The sequence below is a fragment of the Triturus cristatus genome, chromosome 3_1 (genome assembly GCF_964204655.1).
Source record: "Triturus cristatus chromosome 3_1, aTriCri1.1, whole genome shotgun sequence".
In the NCBI taxonomy this organism is placed as follows: Eukaryota; Metazoa; Chordata; class Amphibia; order Caudata; family Salamandridae; genus Triturus; species Triturus cristatus.
The window spans coordinates 1027235012-1027256939 of NC_140583.1; positions in this window are offsets into that span (position 1 = coordinate 1027235012).

A 21928-nucleotide genomic window follows, 5' to 3' on the forward strand; every position below is an offset into this window, starting at 1 on the left:
GTATTCACAGAAGGCATTTCGGAGTCCTAAAGTTAGGACTCCTAACTTCTGTGAATACCGAAATGAGTAAGTGTCTTCTGTGAATACCAAAATGAGTAAGTGCCTTCTGTGAATACGAAAATGGTAGTAAGTTTAGGATTTTGTCTTAAGTTAGTTCTGTGAATCGGGCCCTGTGTGTTGAGTGAAAAGGGATTAGATACCAATGGCTTCATCAATGGTGCAAGATTACTGAGAATGAGTTCATTGAGGTTTTCAAAATATGGGAGTTTTTAAATAAGAATAATTGAGAAATTAAAGGACAAATTATGTGAGATGAAACCATCACCTAGATCTACACACGTTGAAGTTTTTTTAAGCATGTGTGAAATGGCTGTAAGAGACAAGTAGAGAACAAAATACCAGGAAAGGACAAAGAGAGCAATGTGTAACTATGCAGATGCTCGATAGTATGAGGAACAGTTTAGATAGATGAAAACCATAGTTGAAGGTGCTAGGTTATATCCCGCAATGTTGTACTGAAATGCTGGAAATAGTGAAGAAGTAAAATACTAAAGTTAAAGACAATGTGGGAAAAAAGGAGGAAAATGAGACAGATTGTGAATCAGTGACTATATTTTAGAAGAGATGTTAGATGCAAGACTCCCACCTCATGCAACTACAGCTAATAGTCCTGGAAGTAGAGCCACGGCAAGCAGTACAATAGCGACTGCTCCCATAGAGAAACTAGAGTGGTACAAGTTGAGGGACTACTTCAGATACTGTAGATTGCCCCACCACAAGTTGCTCAAAGACAGATTGTTCCTACAACTGTGGTAAAACCACCTGTGATGCATTTACTGGTGCAAGCACCACAAGTAGCAGCTGTACAGTCAGTGCTTGGAGCAGCTACAAGTGCCCCAGTAAATGTTAATTTGACTCCGGAGATAGAACAAGCTGTAGGGATTTGCCGGCAACAAGATGTGACCTGACGTCTCAAAATTCAGAGATTGTTATGTGGAGACCACCTCAGACAGTTCAAACACTAAGAGAAGGGGGAACAATTGTCTTTGCGACACCAATTATGAATGAGGAACATAAACTGTATGAAGATAGAATTTTTCCACCATGGTTTGAGGAAGCTGCAGGCAGGGCCAGGAACTAAGCAACTTTGCAGCCATGGCGAATTTTACATAATTATGGATTTGCCACCTAATCCACCACCTGCTTCATGATCTGCAGATCTTAAGACAAAAGAAATTCGTTTTTTGCTATAACGGTTCAAAAGCTACAAAAAGTGCAGCAACACATGCTGCTGCGCAGTGGAAGGCACTTTGCAAACATTTGAACCAAACAAGGGGGAAGTGAAGGGCTAATGTTTAACCAGGTCCAGCATACATGCCCCAAGATAAATCTAAACAAAAATGGTATGCAGTTCCTAATGTCAGAACAGGTTGTTGGTAAAGATAAAGATACTCCAAATGGAATAAAAAACTCAGGAGAGAGTTCTCCTTTTTTAGAAAAAGGCCCTCACACACCCAGCCAGCTAAGTGTCTTGCTTCATCATCGGGTCTGCTCCAACTCGGGTCGCCGCTGCAATACCCGATCAGGTGCCCGTGATGGGGCCTACTTAGCGGAGATCTTTAATCCTGAAGCCATAGGGTGATGTGCGTGTGGGGGCCCTAGAGTAGTGTAGGTGAAGGTGATGTGTAGGAAAATGTGAAATAAAATAGGGAGAGATGGTCCATTCAAGATAATTTTAATGAAAAAGGCCACTCCCCTAATTAAAAAGTAAATGCGCGTATCTTCACTCTATGGTGTGAGGTTATACGCTAAAAATGGTGGTCGACATGTTTCTTGCCCTTATATCAAGTAGATGGCAATTCTTCAGGACCTGTGAAGTACTACCTACACTTTTTGGTCGTGGTCACTATCAATTGTTTGTGAGTGGTGACCACCGTTACAGCACCCTAAAAAATGTGGTGGTACCTGTGTTTAATAAAAAGCAACAACCTGCAGAGGGGAGACAGAATAACAACTGTTTGCAAAATACTTTAGCAAAGGAATGTATTCATGAAGATATGTGCACCAATAAGTGTTTAAGGTGCGACACGCATGCCGTGCGCTAGTGAACTGTGGCATGCTGAGTGTACTTGTACTAAATATTGTAGGACGTTAGCGCTAGTGATAACAAGGTAAAAAAGGAAAAAAGCTAAACAGCGAGATACAACATGATAAAAACAAAAACAAAAGTTCTCACCCAATTAGGGTCAGCTGTGGGCCGCAACAGTACCGGACGGTGTAGACGCTAAGGTGTAGTGTCCTGATATATGGGATAAAAAACTCATTAGGTTGTGTAAACAGCATTAGTTTACCAGCAACAGCGGAACACATTGAATGTAAAGTAGTCTAAGAGCTAGTAATCATGACATATAGCGAAGCCCTTGTGTTTCACAACAGACGCCATATCCCATAACACTTGATTGTGCAACGGAACATCCCATACTGCGCATGCACGGTTCAATCGATAAATTAGCCCAAAATAACGAAAGAGACCCACTGGTGGTCATGTTCAATTCAGGCACCATGTAGTCCCTCCTCGGGTCAAGTCAACGTAGAGAACCGTGAATGTGGCCGGTGGGTTGAACCATGACACCCAGAGGAAGGTAGGGGGAAATGAGAGCGTAGGCGAGATTGACACGCACATACAAATCGGGCTAACAATGTAAAACTCTGTCTGCAGGGACCAACACGATCGAGCGGAAGCCAGAATACGGTATCTCAGTCGTTCGAACAGTTACTTGTGGCAGATGTACACAAGGGCGGAACCAATTAGGTTTGCGCGTAGTGCGTCCCAAAGTAAAAAAAGATATAGAAAATGGCCTGAGTAAGATGAGATAAAAATGGTCATGTTGCAAACACAACGGGACCAAGGTATGGTCACAATTACTCACGTAACCCCAGGTGGAGCATTGGCGTCTGTCCTACCCCTCACTCGGCCGGTCCGGGTAGTAGTGAGCGTGATGACGGCTCAGCTACAAGTAGCGGCCCGTGGAGGTGGGGTGGGCGGTTCTACCAGTAACTTCCGGGTCGTTGGTGCAGCAACTGAGAAACCAACCCCCAAGCGGGCGCCATGTTGGAATAGGCACTGCATAGGCATCTGAGACCCGATGTGGTTGCTGCGTGCGGGACTCGCATGTTTACACCCTAAGAGGCTGCGGTAATTAACACAATGGGATGGTGTATGAAAAGTATAGCGAAGTGTAAATACACTAATTAAATTATCTGCGAAAATGGTGAGAGTCCATTCGTCATCTATCTAGTCGCGACGAAAGTTGAATAAACCCAAGTTTGGTGTGTATCGATTCTCGCTGGCTAGACGTCTGTCGTAACCAGACCTATAATGAGGGATTGCACCGGAGTAACAAAACATAGAGTTATTGGTGGCCAATGCATCATGGGAAATGTAGTCCTGTGATGTAACTGGAGTATGTGTATGAAGTCAAAGCTGGTACTAGTGGCCTCCCTCTAGGGTCATAGATGAAATCAATTCATTTACATGGTAGACAACCCCATTATTTTATAAGCAGGGTGATTGGTTGTTTAAGATGTTATGTTGTATTGATGGGTAACACCAATTCATAAATGGGGGAATGTGTGGATACCTGATCCAAATATCATCAGGTTAATAGACTCCAGGGAATGTCTTGATTGAGCCCAGTTTTATCTGTAGACAACCGGAGCACCCACCGTTGCTCAAGACGGAACAATGCATCCCTGGACATGGCTGGATGTGCTTCTAATATCCCCCATTCAAAGGAATCTGGGGGATGTTGTGCTTGTTGGAAGTGAGTGGTCATTTTGGTGTTGGTCTTAGAAAATCGGAAGTTGCTTCTATGTTTCATCATTCATACTTTGACTGATCTAGTGGTCATGCCAATGTAGAGGAGGCTACACCTACACTTCAATATGTAGATACAATTGAAGCATTACAGTTGGTGTGCGTTTTCAATTTCCATGTGACGCCATTAGGGAAAGTCAGTTTCTTCATGACTTTTGTTTGGGGACAGACTGAACAGGACGCACAAGGATAGTGACCAAAGACGGGAGGGAGATCCCACAGGTTTCTTTGTTTGTTGTTACGATGTTTCATGGGTCTTGTATGTATCAACATATCCTTGATGTTGTTGGTCCGTTTAAAGGCGAACCTTGGTGTGGCGAGATTTAGTGTGCCAGTCTTAAGGATGTTCCAATGTTTAAGAACAATACTCCTCAGACGATTAGAGTTAGAGGTGTACGTCGTGACACACGTGATAGTGTTGTCCGGTTTTCTAGTCTGGTTTTCCAATAGGCTTTCTCGATTGTTGTTTTTAGCCCTTTTGTAAGCTGTGTCAATTACCTGACTAGGGTATTCACGCTGGAGGAGGTCTTGTTTTAATGTGGCAGCCTCCTTTTTATAGTCGTAGATAGTGCTACAATTCCTCCTAATGCGGTGGAACTGCCCAAATGGTAAGTTATGTCTGAGAACCCTGGGGTGATGACTACTGAAAAGCAGGAGACTGTTTCTGTCAGTGGGCTTACGATACAAGGTAGTAGAGATCCTACCCTCCTCCTGTCTAATCAACAGGTCAAGGAAGGGGATTGATTCTGCTGAGATGGTGTTTGTAAATTTCAGAAAATGATTCAATGAATTGATCCATGTGCAGAATTCATCGCATTTGTTGCGGTCTCCCTTCCAGAGAATCAGTATGTCATCGATAAATCGTTTCCATAACATTGATTATATTGGAGATGTAAGGGTTACGGGAATTAAGGATCTCTCTCTCCTCAAAGGCTGACATGTACATGCATGCCAGACTTGGAGCGAAGGTGCTGCCTATTGATGTACCCTGTGTTTGGTGATAGAGTTGGGTATCAAATTGGAAATAATTTTCTGTCAGTGCTAGTGTCACGCATTCCATTATGAACGCCACTGGGGTGGGAGATTCCCACTCAATGTTGTTTAAGGCATCCTCAATAACATCCAGAGTTGCTCTTTGGGGTATGTTGGTGTAGAGGGCCTCAACATCCAGGGTAACCAGTAGGTTAACTTCCTCTAGATGTTGGGTGCCCTCACGGAGACGTAACACGTCCGTCGTGTCCCTAATGAAGGAAGGAGTCGCCCTGACCAATGGTTGAATTAAATGGTCAACGAATTTCGAAAGGGGTTCTAAGATGGACCCAATACCAGAAACTATCGGTTGTCCAGGGACAGGAGTGATCCCTTTATGAATCTTGGGGAGACAATATAAGTAAGGTATAATGGGTTCTTTTGTTAACAGGAAATCAGCTCCTTTCTTAGAGATCCAACCCTCGGATTCTGCTGAGAAGGTCATGGCAGCGATGGTGCTGTTAAGTCTGGGTGTGGGATTGACCCTAATAGGAGTGTAATACCTCCTATCACTCAATTGTCTGCGGCACTCGATATCATAGTCCGCTGTGGACATGATTACAGTTGCCCCGCCCTTGTTGGCTTGCTTGATGGTGATGCTTTCATCGTTGGCCAGGGCCTTGATGGCCGCTGACTCTTCGGAAGACAGGTTATGGAAAGGAGCCAGTGTATTAGTTCTATTGAGGTCTTTCAACACTGCTTGCTCAAACGTAAGTAACTCATTAGGTACTTACACACCCAGCAAGCTATGTGACTTGCTTCATCATCGGGTCTGCTCCTACTCGGGTCGGCGCTACAATACCCGATCAGGTGCCCGTGACGGGGCCTACTTAGCGGAGATCTTTATTCCTGAAGCCGTAAGGTGATGTGCGTGTGGGGGCCCTAGAGTAGTGTAGGTGAAGGTGATGTGTAGGAAAATGTGAAATAAAATAGAGAGAGATGGTCCATTCAAGATAATTTTAATGAAAAAGGCCACTCCCCAAATTAAAAAGTAAATGCGCGTAGCTTCACTCTATGGTGTGAGGTTATACGCTAAAAATAGTGGTCGACATGTTTCTTGCCCTTATATCAAGTAGATGGCAATTCTTCAGGACCTGTGAAGTACTACCTACACTTTTTGGTCGTGGTCACTATCAATAGTTTGTGAGTGGTGACCACCGTTTTTTTTCCCGAAAAAGGAGAACTCTCTCCTGAGTTTTTTACTCCATTTGGAGTATCTTTATCTTTACCAACAACCTGTTCTGAAATTAGGAACTGCATACCATTTTTGTTTAGACTTTGCAAACATTGACTGGTCACCTTTATGTATCTTATTGCTATAGTTGGGTGTTAAACTGGTACTAAAGAGTCTCAACTTATGCCCAGCCAGTGTTAAAAAGTCTTAAAATGTCAAAATAATGAAGTAGTCCTATCACAAACATGCTGCATAATGCTGCATAATTTGGCTTATCTAGCAGCATACTTTACTGAAGCCTGCCGCATAATTTGGCCCTCTCCTGCTGCATAATTCCAGTGTCCCTGGCTATAGGTATTAAAAAGACAAAAGACTTGATGCAACTGACTAGCTCAAAACCTGAGAATGAAAGGGCATTAAATATACCAAAATTAAAAGTTGAAATAGAGGAAATTATTGGGGGATGTTTGGATTTAGATTTTTGAGTACGTATCATGGAAAACAACTGATCTACTTATGTGGAGAAATTACAAGACAATCAGCAATTACACCTGAGATGTTGACCCAGAAATATGATGTTGTTATTCCAAAAAGCTCTCCTTACCAGAAGAGTTTTAGGGTATAATTGGATGATGCAGCAATTGAAAACATGTGTCCTACAGGAATGAGGTTACACATTATCGAATTATTAAAATCTATTAATTAATGGAGTGATTTTGAAAAATTAGGACACAAATGGGAAAAGAAACATGAAAAGAAAAAGAAGCAGCCAGGAATTGGGAAGGAAAATAGGGAGTCAGACCTAGAAGGAGCTTCAGTTTATCCACTTAGGAACATAATGGGAGGAGTGTATGTTAATGTACCTTGGAGCAGAGGTGATCTTGCAGCATTTCCAAATAGTTTACCAAAACTGAGAGACAAACCTATGCAGTGGTAGTTACAAGTTGATCAATTTTTGAAAATTTCAAAGGTGTTGTGAACTTATTTAAATACATTATTTTACATTGTGCTGCCAAGTAATTTGTAGGCCGAATGTAAGACTACTGTGCAATTGCCATGTGATGAGCCATTAAGAGATGTATGCTCAGATGCACCATCTCCCAAATCTATGGAGAAATATGAAGCAGTGACTATTTTTCTGAAAGGCAGAGTGCCTCCAAAAGGCTTAGATTGGTTGAAAATAAATCAAACCACACAAGAGGCAAAGGAATCAGGTCATGATTATTATGAACATTTGTTTCAGGTTTTTCAGCGGCATAGTGGAAGAGAATACCCTGAGGAAAAGGACATGGGGTTTTTGTATCTCAGTTTATGTTAGGATTAAGACCAGAGATCCATATAACTCAAAGTGTAATCAGTTGGCAGAATAAGACATTTGGGGCCATATGTAGGTAGCCCAATACCGGTCGGTAACGGCCGATTTTCGGTAAATATACCGTTACCGACCGGTATTGAGGCTTTTGCTATGTAGGGGGATCATTTCTGTATTCGGTAATTTACCGAATCAGTAAAATTACCGAATCGGTAATTTTACCGATTCGGTAAATACCGAATACAGAAATGAGATGTAGGGGGAGTGTGGGGATTCGTTATTTACCACCAACTAAAAGTTGATGGTAAATGACGAATAGGTGTAAATATGCATTTTTGTGCACTGTGAAGTGTGCAATGTGGCAGACATACATGCCCCTAGGGCATGTATGTGCGCCACATGTGCACACATGGACGAATCAGGGGTGCAACAGGGTGTCAATGTGACACCCTGCCACCCATGATGATGCCTCCCCCCATTACCGAATCGGTATTTACCGATTCGGTAATGGTAACTGGCTTCCCATTGATTCCTATGGGCCTCCTGGCCCATAGGAATCAATGGGAAACAAGTTACCATTACCGAATCGGTAAATACCGATTCTAAAATACCGACACTTACCGAATCGGTATTTTTTTACCTACATTACATTTACCGATTCATAAATAGAGAATCTGTAAAATTCGGTATTTAAGAATCGGTAAATGTAATTTACCTACATATGGCCCTTGATGAGATCCTGGGATATGCAAAGTATTGCAGTTGCGAATTAGAAATAAATCAGAAAACAGATTAAAGAGAAATGTATGTTGGTGTAATTTGTATTCTGTTGGCAGAATAAGACACTTGATGAGATCCTGGGAAATGCAAAGTATTACAGTTGGTATTAGAAATGAACCAGAAAAAGATTAAAGAGAAATTGATGTTGGTGTAAATGGAATTGGAAAAAATCAAGTACTGGGAGAATGGATCACTTGTCCTGTGTTATCAGGGTCTAAGATCTTAGCAGTCTGTGTAAGAAAACCCTCATATGAGTACACAGGTCGGTGGCGGTGTATCTTGATTCTCCGCCTTCGTGTACTGTCACAGCATCTTCATTGGGTTCCTTTTTGTTAGTATGCTGTCCTCCACCTGGAGGTAGCCCAACTGATACTACAGTAGCGTCCAGGTATCAAAAAAGGAGAGGGATGTGTAAAGTGCTCATAAGTGGTGAGGTTAAAATTCCCTACTCAACTCTAAAAACTGCAAAAAAACTTTAATGAGAACAAGAGTGGAGTGGGAAATTAAAATAAAAGTGATGTTATTATAGACAGAGTTAATAGTCTATTACATCAGTGGATGAGGTCTGTGGATAAGGTCAACATGTTTCAGCCTTCTCGTGTATTCTTGAGGCTTTCGTCAGGACCAAAAAGTAAACAAGGGGGGGGCCCGTTCTGCCGCCTTTTGGTGTGTGATCAGGTGACCACCACTATGATAATTCTTTCAAAGAGTTGTTGACTCTTGCTCAATGTCTTGTATGAGCTTCCTCGGGACTTCAGAGATCAAGAAACCTGTTCCGGTTCTTCATCACGCAATGCTTGTGCTGACTCTGATCGCCGTGTCCCGGTTCCCGGTGTGGGAGGTATGATTCCACCCCTCAGAAGCAGGTTTCATGGGTCCCTGGTCTTCCCGGTACCAGCCTTCTCGACCTGGACAGCACAAGATGTTTGCTGCCAACCAGAGACACATTTCTGCTGCTGAGCCAAGCTCGGGCAGAGGAAGGCAGCACAATAGGCATCCTGTCACAGGGAGGTGTGACCACCTCCCAGACAGGAGTTAGTGTATAGGGGCTGGGTGGGTGCACTTCCAAAGTGCCTGAAAGTCTGCACAAGGGGCACCTTTCAGTCCCTGTGTATAGTCCAGTTCAAATCAGTTCTGGGAGCCGTTGGCTCCTGCTCTGGGGCGAAACTAGACAAAGGACATGGGTGTAACCTCCCCACTGTCCTGACCCTCCCCTGGGAGGGTCCCCTGAATCTGTCCAACCCTCTCCCGTGGGTACAAAAGGGCTCACCTGGCTGTAGGACCCTAGATTTGACGTGGACAAGAATCTGAACAAGAAACCACTGAGCTTGGACCGTCTGGGCACTCTGGACTTCGCTAGACTTTGACAGTTCCTGACTTTGTCTCCCTCTCCATCCAAAGTATCATCTGTGCCCGTGCACCATACAGGCTTCTTGCAGGACCTGTGGAGCATCAAGGACAACTGACGTCTCTCCCTTGGTGTGAAGGAGTCACCCCCCTGCGTTTGCAGGCACCGTAACACAATTGACAGGTCTGCTGATCTTGAGCTCTTGTGGACTACAAAGCTCCAGCACCACAGGAGGTGGGTTCCCATGTTCCTTGAGGTTGAGATACCCTCTCACTGAGTTTGAGGCCAGTATTCCCCGTAGGGACCGCATAACCTGAACCCCTGTGCATCGTGTACTTTTGCATGTGTATATGCTTGTTGGAGTTCCCTAAATTTGTGCACTGGGCTGTCAATAGCCCCCACCACTGCGCACATTTCATGCAAAGGACATCGGCCTCCTTGCAATCTGTGCCCTGCAATCTGTTGCTTTGTGAAACTGCTAGAGGTCCCCACGCGACGACTGTGCCTTCGGCCTGTGGATCCATTTGAGGGACAACATTGAATTTCTTGGACTCCCCTGGTTGCTCAAGGCCTGCCCTCATTCCCCTGGCTGTGGTGAGTCTCCTGGTCCTTGCTGGGCCAGGCCGTGACCTTCCTCAACCTTCTCCATGGGTTGCTGTTGCAAATGCTTGTCGGTGCTCCCGCCAGACACCGACCCCTCAGCACTTGACATCCTTTGTGGGACAGCTCGTATCCAGCTCATGGTTGTCCTCAACATCTCCTGGTCCCTGCAGTTGTAGAGTTAAGGTCTCCTTTCTCAAACCTGAAGCACTCGACATCGGTAGGCATTCGTCTACCGAGTCCCTGGTCACTCCTGAGTGACTCAGACTCTGTTCCTTCTGCTTTCAGGTTCCTTTCATCAAGAATCCACCTGCCGATTCCACCGGACACTTTTCTTATTTCCAGTAGTGGCATTTCTTTGAAGACTCCCATTGAGAATGACGGCGGTTTCCGACACCACTTCAACCCTATGCACCCGGCTTCCCTGGGATAGGTAGCGTTGCTACTTTGGTATCCATGGGTGGGTCAGCTCTCCAACCTTCTATGTTCCAAAGGATTTCCTTGTAATCCACTGGGAACAGTCCTTACACTTTAAATCTGCAACCACCACTATCCCATTGAAATGCACGTAGCACGCAGTTGTGTTCTCACACTGCACCCGTCCTCCGTGGCATCCTTACTTACTCACCTTGGGTGGTTCCTTGGGGTCCCAGCGATTCTACATCCTCTAGACACTGTCTTGACTCGAGTCGTATTTCTTATACCACTATTTTAGTGCATGGTTTGGTCTCCCTGTGTAGCCCACTGTGTATTAGTGCTACTTACGATTGTTTCTGTGCTACAGTATTGTGTGCTTTGTGTTTATCTGCATGTAGCAGATACTGTGAGGTATTTAAGGTGTTATAATAATAAATATATACATTCTTATAACTACTGGGTGGTTCTCCTTTCATTGAACCAATCCAATAAGGTTGCATTCTGGTAAATCAAGCTGCTTAACATTCCTTCAAGACTAAGCCTGAAGGCTGCTCTCCACAGCTACCACTTGGATAGCTTTCTAAGGTTATCTTCAACCTCTTAAATCACCATAAGAGTTGTTTGGACTGGTGCAAGGTGCCCACTTTAACTAGTGGACATCATATACCAGGTTAACTTCTCACATTGGTTTGCAGCGGTTGGGATTCAAGCCTGCATTGTTTTACCAGATGAATCTTTGTATTGATTAACTGAAAACCACTAAGTACTAGGTACATATAATACTATCTTAGAATAAGTAAGTTCTACTGAACTTGGGGTTTGGTAAGTCAAGGGTCTTGCACACCCTTCTTCCAACCTTAGAGAGTTTAGTTTCCATTAGGTTATGCAGGTACAAAACCTCATCGCACTTAATATGTCTTCTAAGGGAGATGCCAGTCTCTCTCTGCCCACTACATACCGTGAGCTTTCATTGCAAGAATTGAAAGCCCTTTGTGCCTCTAGAAAGCTGAAGACAGGGAGAAATGTAAACACCCAACGCCTCATAGAGGCCTTACTGCTTGAAGACCTTAGGAAGACCCCTGGGTCAGATGAACAGGAGAATGTGGGTGGGACAGGCAATGAGGACAGGTCAGGAGGTGATATCTTCTATGACCTAGACTCAAACCCTGGCCAGGAGGAACAGGATGGTTCCCACCTGGACAACTCAGATCTTCAGGGAGATGATAAGGAAGGACAAAATGGCCCTCTCTTCACCCCTCTGGAAGAGTGCAGAGTTTACCAAGGAGTTCGAGATCACCCTCTGCAGAGTCACATCACTCGGGACTTTCTGTAGGGACCTCTGTATCTAGCAAGAGGGACCACTCTTATGACAGGGAGTACACATTTCTGGAACTTGAGAAAGCTAAGCTTAGGCTCAGGCAACAACAATTGGCCCAGGATAAAGAGTCCCTAAAAGTCCAGAGGGCTAGAAAAAGATTGAGACTAGAGTCCCATTGTGGCAGCAACAGTTTTCCTAGAGTTAAGGAACATTCTTTGACAATAGGAAAGTGAGCAAGATTGTCCCTCCTTACCATGTTGGGGACGACATCCATAAATGGATAACTGCTTTGGAGAGGGCCTGTAAAATTAGGAACGACCCTCAAGAGCAGTGGGCAACTATCCTGTAGCTCTCCTTTGCTGACAAAGGTAGAGATAATCTACTCACTGTTAGAGAAGAGGATGCTGACAACTATTCAGTCCTGAAGAGTGCCCTCATTGATGGGTTTGGCTTAACCACTGAACAGTAAAAGACTACGTTCAGAGACACCCTGAAGGTACAGAATCAGGACTGGGTAGACTTTGTGGATAGTGCTATTAAGTCTCTGGAAGGCTGGTTACTTGGCAGCAAATTGAATGATTTCAAGGGATTGTACAATTTGATTATGAGGGAGAAGATCCTTAATAATTGCCAAAATCAGTTGTTGCATCAATACCTTTTTGACTTTGATTGACTTCTCCCCAAGAATTGGGAAAGAAGGCAGATAAGTGGGTCAAAACCAGGGTGAAGCAGAAAAAAGAGAACTCTGGTGGTGACCAGAAGAAGCAGGATTCTAAATCTCCAGATAAGGGTGGGGACAAAGATAAAGATCAAAAGTCTTCATCAGGGCCCCAAAAACCTGCATCTGGGTGGGGGTGGAGGGGCAGGGGGGTCACAGTCTAACAAAGGAAAAGGCAAAATAAAACCTTGGTGTTACTTTTGTAAGGTAAAGATACATTGGAGAAAAGAAGTTGATTGTCCAAAAGCCAAGGAAAATCCTTCTACCACCACTGCCCCTAAGGCAACTGTGCCACTTAGCACAAGTGCAGGTGGTGGTACAGGGAACAGGGGATTAATAGGGTTAACCTTGGGCTCTGAGGTGGGTTCTGGCCTAGTCAGAACTCCAGCTCAGGCTGTGCTTGTGTGTGATGGTGGCATGGATATTGCCACCCTATTTGGCAGTCCCTGTAACCTGGGGAAATACAGACAACAGTCTTTGATTAATGGTAAGTAGGCCATGGCATACAGGAACACAGGTGCAAGTGTCACTATGGTGACAAAATATCTTGTGGACCCTGATCAGATGATACTTGGTGAGATGTACCAAGTGATTAATGCTAACAATGTCAGGAATGATCATTCCTTGGCAGTTGTTAACTTCAGGTGGGGAGGTGTAACTGGCCCAAAGAAAGTTGTGTTTAGCTCAGACCTGTTTAATGGGCATCCCAAAGGATCTATTGGGATGAGGGACTCCTTTACTCAGAGGGTAGAGACCCCAACACTAGTGCCACCAGGAGGTTGGTCATACCTCTGAGGTTTAAGGGCTTCCTACTCACCTTGGCACATGACATTCCCTTAGCAGGACACCGAGGCCAAAGTAAGACTTGGGACAGGCTTGTCCCACACTTTCACTCGCCTCATATGTGAGAGGACATCAAGGAGTTTTGTCGCTCCTGCACCTCCTGTCAAGCTTGTGGTAAGTCAGGTAGTCCCACAAAGGACCACTACCTGCGGAAGGGGTTCCCTTTGAGAGGGTTGGGATTGACTTAATTGGTCCCTACTGCATCCGGGTACAGTTATTTTCTAGTGGTGGTGAACCATGCACTAGGTATCCAGAGGCTATATCCCTTAGAACCATCACAGATCCTGTGGTGGCCAGAGCCCTCCTGGGAATTGTTTCTAGAGTGGGTTTCCCTAAGGAGGTCTTAACTGACAGAGGTACCAACTTCATGTCTAGTTACATCACTGCAATGTGGAAGGAGTGTAAAGTGAATTACAAATTCACCACACCCCATCACCCACAATGCAATGGGTTGGTTGACATGTTCAACAAAACCCTAAAGAGCATGGTCATGGGCCTCCCAGAAAAGCTTTGGCGAAAATGAGATGCCCTGTTGCCCTGCCTTCTCTTTACCTACAGAGAGGTCCCACAAAAGGGGGTTTGCTACAGCCCTTTTGAACTTTTGTTTGGGCATCCAGTTAGGGTCCCTTGTGTTTGGTGAAGGAGGGATGGGAGTTACCTCTCAAACCTCTCAAGCAAGACATAGTGGACTGTGTACTTGCTCTCCGCTCCAGGGTGGCTGAGTACAAGAAGAAGGCCAGCAAAACCCTTGAGGCAAGCCAAAAATTGCAAAAAGCTTGGCATGACCAAAAGGCTATACTGACTGTTTAACAGTCAGGACAGAAAGTATGGGTGTTGGAGTCTGTGGCCCTAGCAGCTTTCCTAGACAATTGGAGTGGACCTCATACTTTTCTTTCGCAAAAGTGAGAGCTCACCTACTTGGTAGACCATGGAACTCCCAGGAGCCCCCATAGGGTGCTACATGTAAACAGGCTCAAACGCTATGTGGACAGGGTAGACATGGGCTTGCTCCTGGCTACTGATGAAAGACAGGAGGAAGAGAGTGACCCAATCCCTGACCTCCTCTCACAGAACCCAGATGATGGCTCAGTTGATGGTGTAGCCTTGGCAGGCAGCCTCACTGAGCAACAACAGATTGATTGCAGGAAGGCCCTCAATTAATACAGGCACATGTTTTCTTGGGCTCCTAGTCAGACAACTTGGTGTACCCATGAAGTGGACACAGGTGAGATTCTATCTGTTAAAAATAAGATTTACGGGCAGCCTGACCAAGTCAGAGATTGCATCAGGACTGAGTTCCAAAAAAATGCTGGAATTCGGAGTCATTGAAGCCTCAGATATCCCTTGGGCTAGTCCAGTGACCTGGTATCCAAACTTCATACCCAGGATGGTAAGAGAGAAATGGAAGCCTATAGTGAAGCTTATCTTGATGATATAGCTGTCTCTAGCTCCACCTGGGAAGATCACCTGGTCCACCTGAAGAATGTATTGGAGGCCCTGAAGAAAGCACGCCTCACTATCAAGGCCACCAAGTGCCAGATAGGGCAGAGTAAGGTTGAGTACCTCGGCCACCTTGTGGGTGGAGGCCAGGTTCAACCATTGCAGAGCAAAGCCTAGACCATCATGGACTGGGTTGCTCCCACTACCCAGACTCAGGTCAGAGCTTTCTAGGGACTGACTGGGTACTACAGAAGATTTATGAAAGGATATGGGTCTATAGTGACTCCCTTGAATGATCTGACATCAAAGAGAATGCCCAAGAAAGTTCAGTGGACAGTTAGCTGTCAGAAGGCATTTGATGGTCTCAAGCAGGCCATGTGCACTGCTCCCATTCTGCAAAGTCCTGACTATTCCAAACAATTCATTGTCCAAACAGATGCATTTGAGTTGGGGGTAGTGGCTGTGTTGTCACAACTTAATGCAGAGGGTCAGGATCAACCAGTAGCTTTTATTAGCAGAAGGTTGACCCCCAGAGAGAAACGTTGGACAGCCATTGAGAGTTAAGCCTTTACTGTGGTTTGGGCGCTGAAGAAGTTGAGGCCATACTTGTTTGGCACTCACTTCATTGTTCAGACAGACCATAAGCCCCCTCTTATGGCTAAAACAGATGAAGGGTGAAACCCCCAAACTTTTGAGGTGGTCCATTTCCCTACAGGGGATGGACTATACAGTGGAACATAGACCTGGGAGTAACCATGCCAATGCAGATGGACTCTCCAGATATTTCCACTTAGAAAATGAAGACTCAAATGAGCAAGGTTAGTCTCCTTAAGTTTGGGGGCGGGGTTGTGTAGGAAAGTATGATCTGCTTCTTATGGTTACCCCCACTTTTTGCTTGATGTCACACTTTTTTTACTAGTCTGACTGGGATCCTGCTAATCAGGACCCCAGTCCATCTGCTTTCTCCCTAAAATGATTATGTCATGTACTTAGGTACACCCCAGATTGGATACTGGGGTACCCTTATAAGTCCATAGTATATGGTACACATGTACCCAGGGCATAGGTACCCCAGAGGCCTCCCCTGGGCTAAAACATGTATTATGTCACCCATGAGAGGCCATGGAAAATGGAACTACATGCCTGCCTGCCTGTGCAAGATGGTGCATGCACCACTTACTTTAGATATAGGTTTACTATATCTCACGTCACTACACTTAAATCCCATATCGCAGGCCTTGACAATCCGGAAGGTAAGGTATTGGGTTTTATGTGAGAGGGTGCCCCTGCATTTGCAGAGCACCCCTGCAGCCTTCGAAGACCATTCTCTCGGGTTGTCGGTGACACAGCCAGACATATAGGTAGAGGTGCATTATGTGCTCGCGTAAAATGCTATCTCAAAAACGGCTGCAACAAACCATGATGTGTTTGGTATCAAACACCTTGGAATCATACCTCTACACCGGTAACCGGTGAGCGAGGTATGATTCCACCCCTCAGAACCTGATTCCACCCCTCAGAACCAAGGTTCGTGGGTCCCTGGTCTTCCCGGTACCAGCCTTCTCGACCTGGACAGCACAAAATGGATGCTGCTGACCAGAGGCACATTTCTGCCCTCCTGCTGCTGAGCCAAGCTCGAGCAGAGGAAGGCAGCACAATAGGCATCCTGTCACAGGAAGATTGACCACCTCCTAGACAGGAGTTAGTGTATTGGGGCTGGATGGTGCACTTCCAAAGTGCCTGAAAGTGTGCATGAGGGGCACATTTGGTGTCCTTGTGCATAGTCCAGGTCAAATCAGTTCTGGGAGCTGTTGGCTCCTGCTCCAGCATGAAACTGGACAAAGGACATGGGAGTAACCTCCCCACTGTCCTAACCCTCCGCTGGGAGCGTTTCTGAATCTGTCCAACCCTCTCCCGTGGGTACAAAAGTGATCCCCTGGCTGTAGGACCCTAGATTCGACATGGGTAAGATTCTGAACAGGAAACCGCTGGCCTTCTTGTTTCCTAGATATCTACTTCTAGATGAAAACTTCGTAGTTCAGATTAAGAGACACCTGAAAGAATTCCTAGAAATTAATATTGACTCTGCTGCGCCCACTGTAGTATGGGACTCATGTAAGGCTAGTATTAGAGGACTCTCCTAGCAATACATTTGGAGACAGAATGGTGAGCGTAAGAAAGAAACAGAAGAGACTATCACAAATATTCTTACGTTGAGAATCAACAGGCCGAGGCATTGTTAAGGGGTCTCCCAAATGCAGAAGATTTAGGATATATTTTAATTGACTTAAAATCCGCACTGAAAAAGACATTTAGGGAAAAAATCGTAGCTAAACTAAATAAATATTGGGTATCTCAATATGAAAGCTGTGAAAAAATAGGGAAGCTCTTGGCATTCAAGATGGCAGATGATAAGGCCAAGACCCTTAGAAAGCTGATTAAAGGGTCTAATAATGTGGTTTATGAGCACCCAAACCAGATACTAGGGCAATTCGCTGATTATTATCAAAAATTGCATACTCCAGAGAATTGATCGGAATTGGCTGACATAAATAAGTACCTGCAGATCAATCCAATGAAAAATATGGGTGATGAAATATCTGATTCATTGACAGCTGATATTACGAATGAAGAAGTCAAACTAGCGATAGCTGCTCTGCCTTCGGGTAAAGCATCAGGGGAAGATTCTATTTCCCTGGAACTATATAAGCTCTGCATGGATGAACTACTTCCACTTCTCATCCAGCTGATTAGATCTATCTGAGCAGGAGGAAATGTTCCTGACTCGTGGAATCTCACACAGATTGTTTTCTTTTTAAAAAATAACAAACCACCGGAGGAATGCGGGTCATATAGACCAATATCACTTATAAATACCAACGCAAACATTTTTGCTAAGATTTTGGCGACTCGTCTTGCTCCAATAATGCCTGGTCTGGTGTCTCCTCAACAACATGGATTTATCTCAGGGAGGGACACTACGGCTCATGTGAATATGGCCGTAACAGCATTTGATGATGCAAAGACAAAGGCGACCCCACTCGGTATGATCTTATTGGATGCCGAAAAAGCTTTCGACCGAGTGGGGTGGGACTTTCTCTGGGCCACATTAATAGCATTTGGTATTACAGGCAAGTTTCTGCAATGGGTCAAATCCTTGTATCATCACCCTAGCGCTAAATTAATATATGCGGGATTACAATCCCCTACCTTTTCAATTTCTCGTGGCACCCATCAGGGGTGCCCTCTATCGCCGTTATTGTTTGCGCTGTCAATAGAGCCATTTATTTTGGCCTTGCAAAATCAACCTCGGATTAAGCCCTTTATATCTGGGTTGAATAGCCTCAAAGTCACGGCGTATGCAGACGACATTACAGATTACTCGACTGATGTTGAGGAAGCACTGAAGGGGATTGTCGAGGAGGCAAAGAGATTCGGTGCAATATCTGGTCATAGACTTAACACTAATAAAACTCAAGTTTTGCTGAATTATAAATCCCCAGCCCCAGTTCCGGAAGTTTGCAGTGTCGCTACCTATTTAGGGATTAGAATGTCAGCTAAAATAGATAAGATAGTTGCATTAAACTACAAGGTACTTTTGAAAGAAACAGCTAAATCACTCAAAAAATGGCACAAGGTGCCTATAGGTATCAGCGGACGAATAAATATAATCAAAATGAAAATCTTGCCCAGATTCCTATATCTGTTTCGGTCCATCCCTCTACGACTGAATACTTCCTTTTTTAAGCGCCTAGATGGAGTTTGTAGTGGTTTTATCTGGGGCTATAAGAAGGCGCGTAGAGCTATTGACTTATTAAAGCTTCCATTCAACCGGGGGGGGCTCGATTTCCCGGATTTTAAATTATACTTCTGGGCAGCTTTTCTGGGCTGTCTCCGTAGCTTAATAAATCCCACGAGCAATACTTTTTTCTATAGATTTATGTTAGGTGAAGATTATAATATGTTTCTTTTCAAAACTAATGACCCGAACTATTACAAGCGGGTCAAATTTAAGACCGCATGTGATAGTGTAAATATTTGGCGTGCCATTCTGTCTAAATGCAACACACTGTTCTATCATGTCAAACTTCCCATGTGGGGTAATCCGGGTCTACCAGAGATTTTTCATGATGCAGAGTGAAAATGATGGGCTAGTTCTGGGATCAAATACCTAGGGGATCTATATGATTATAATGGATTTATTACATTTGAAAGACTGAATAGTCTATACAATTTATCAGCAAGCTTGCGATTTAAATATTACCACATCCGAGACTACTTCATACACAGTATGAAGCTGATAAATGTTTCGGATTCTGATATATGTAAATGCTTGTATGAAATAAACAAAAAATCATTGATTAGTATAGGATATATAAGTCTCTGCACCTATAAGGAAGACAATTGCACTAGACTAGCTGATCGCTTGAGTCGCAGTATGGGAATATCGATCTCGGCTAATACTATCTTGCTAGCCCTCAGCAGCATCAATAAATCGGTGCACTTGTCTAACTTGAGGATGCAGCAGTATAAAACAATCTGTCTACTATACTATACACCTGAAAAGATATCGAAATGGTCATCTCACGATTCCCTTAGTGGTCGGACAAAGTGCCCGAAGTGTGATTTACAGGCAGCTGATCTAAAACACATGTTCTTTTCATGCCCTGAGCTAGCAGAATTCTGGCAGAAGGTGACTCAAATATTGTCTCATAAACTTGGGAGATTGCTCATGTTCTTAATAGTAGATGTAATGATGGGTGGGCAGAACATGGGAACTAGCCAGACGGACTTAATTACTATCTCACTGGTATGTGCTAGGTTGACAATTGCCCGGGTCTGGATCTCACGAGCTCCTCCATCTGCTATGGAATGGTGGGGATTGGTTAAAGAGACATATGACATGAAATTAGCACTGGCTAAAACAAGAGGGATTCGCTCATTACGCAAACTTAAGAAAGTTTGGGAATCATTGTTATGAAAAATTTAAGGAATAGTACGGAACAGTTTGGTTTAATTAAGATCGCCTTTTGTCTTAAAAGAAGGGGAAGAATTAATATTCCCGAAATTTGCTATGTTTTGTTATCACTGGTGTAAGTCAGTATGACTGTCCATTTAAATGTCTATTCTGTTATCTTTCTCATGTTGGTAAATAAAAAAAAACCATATATATATATTTTTTTTAAACCCACTGGCCTTCGACTATCTGGACACTCTGGACTTCCACTGGGCCCGACTTCGTCTGCCTCTCCATCCAAAGCATCGTCTGTGCCCGTGCAACCATACAGGCTCCGTGCAGGACCTGTGGAGCATCAAGGACAACGGAAGTATCTCCCTTGTGTTGAAGGAGTCACTCCCCTGCGTTTGCAGGCATAACGCAATTGTCTGGTCTGCTGATCCTGAGCTCCTGCAGACTCTGAAGGCTCCAGCAACACAGGAGGTGGGTGCTACGTTCACTGATGTTGAGCTAACCTCTCACAAAGTTTGAGGCCAGTTTCCCTCGTGGGGACCGCATAACTTGAACTCCTGTGCACCGTGTACTTTTGCAAGTACATCTGCTTGTTGGTGTTCTCCAACTTCGTGCACTGGGCTGTTGATAGCCCTTACTTCTGTGCACATTTCATACAAAGGACTTTGGCCTCCTCACAGTCTGTGCCCTGCAAGCTGTTGCTTTGTGAAACTGCTAGAGGTCCCTTCGCGACTCCTGTGCCTTCCGCCTGTGGGTCCCTTTGAGGGACAACATTGCTTTTCTTTGGCTCCCCTGGTTGCTCCAGGTGTGCCCTGACTCCCCTGGCTGTGGTGAGTCTACTGGTCCTTGCTGGGCCAGACCGTGACCTTCCTTGTCCTTCTTCATGGGTTGCCGCTGCCAAGGCTTGTTGGTGCTCCCGCCGGACACTGACCCCTCAGCACTCAACATCCTTTGTGGTACAGCTCGTGTCCGGCTCCTGGTCATCCACGACATCTCCTGGTCCCTCCAGTTGTAGAGTCAAGGTCTCCTTCTTCACACCTGAAGCACCCGCCATCGGTGGGCATTCGTCTACCGAGCCCCTTGTCACTCCTGAATGACCCAGACTCTGTACTCTCTGCTTTCAGGTTCCTTCCATAAAGAATCACCATGCGGATTCCACTGAACACTTTTCTTCTCTCCAGCAATTGCATTTCTTTGAAAACTCCCATTGAGAACGACGGCGTTTTCCGACGCCACCTCAGCCCTATGCCCCCGGCTTCCCTGGGATAGGTAACTCTGGTACTTTGGTGTCCACGGGTTGGGTGGCTCTCCAGCCTTCTATGTTCCAAAGGGATTACTCATAATCTACTGGGAATGATCCTTAAACATTAAAACTGCAAACGCGGCTCTCCCATTGAATTGCAAGTAGTTCGCGGTTGTGTTCTCACACTGCACCTGTCCTCCGTGGGGTCTCTTCTTACTAGGGGTGGGCGGAATTTGCGAAATTCACTTTCGCAAACTATCACGAAAATGTTAAAAATCTCCGCAAACATGCGGAAATATCGCAAAGACGCAGAAGTTTTTTTCCCGCCCGTTTGCGGTATTTTCTGCGTGATCGCGGCTCGCCTATTTACCCATGCGGTTGTTCATGGGCGCGGCCATCTTGTTTTCAATTGTCCCACCCACTCGCGTTCGATATGACGTGCCCGCGTCCTCAAGCTCTCGCTCGCGGTGGAGAATGATGTGTTCGAGATCTCAATCATCTCATACTCTCGCCGTGCATGATCGCGAGAAGAAAGACGTGATCGCGTGACGAATGACGTGATCGTGTGACAAATGACGTTAATGCGGGCGCGAACTGTCGCGAGACAGCGCAAATGGCTACCAACAATCCAACATCTCGTGGACAACGCGACCGGATCGGGAAAACTTGTCGGCGAACGCGGGGATTCAGGTAAGGCGATCGCGCGCACACGAGAATGTATTTTTTCACAGCGCGAGCAAGAAAAAAATTTCCGGTAAGATGCGGATCGTGGAAATTTACACATTTTCGCGCTCTCCGCGTAACACGAAAATGTCAAATTATCCCAATTTCCGCGAGCGGAACGGAATTTTCGCCCAGGC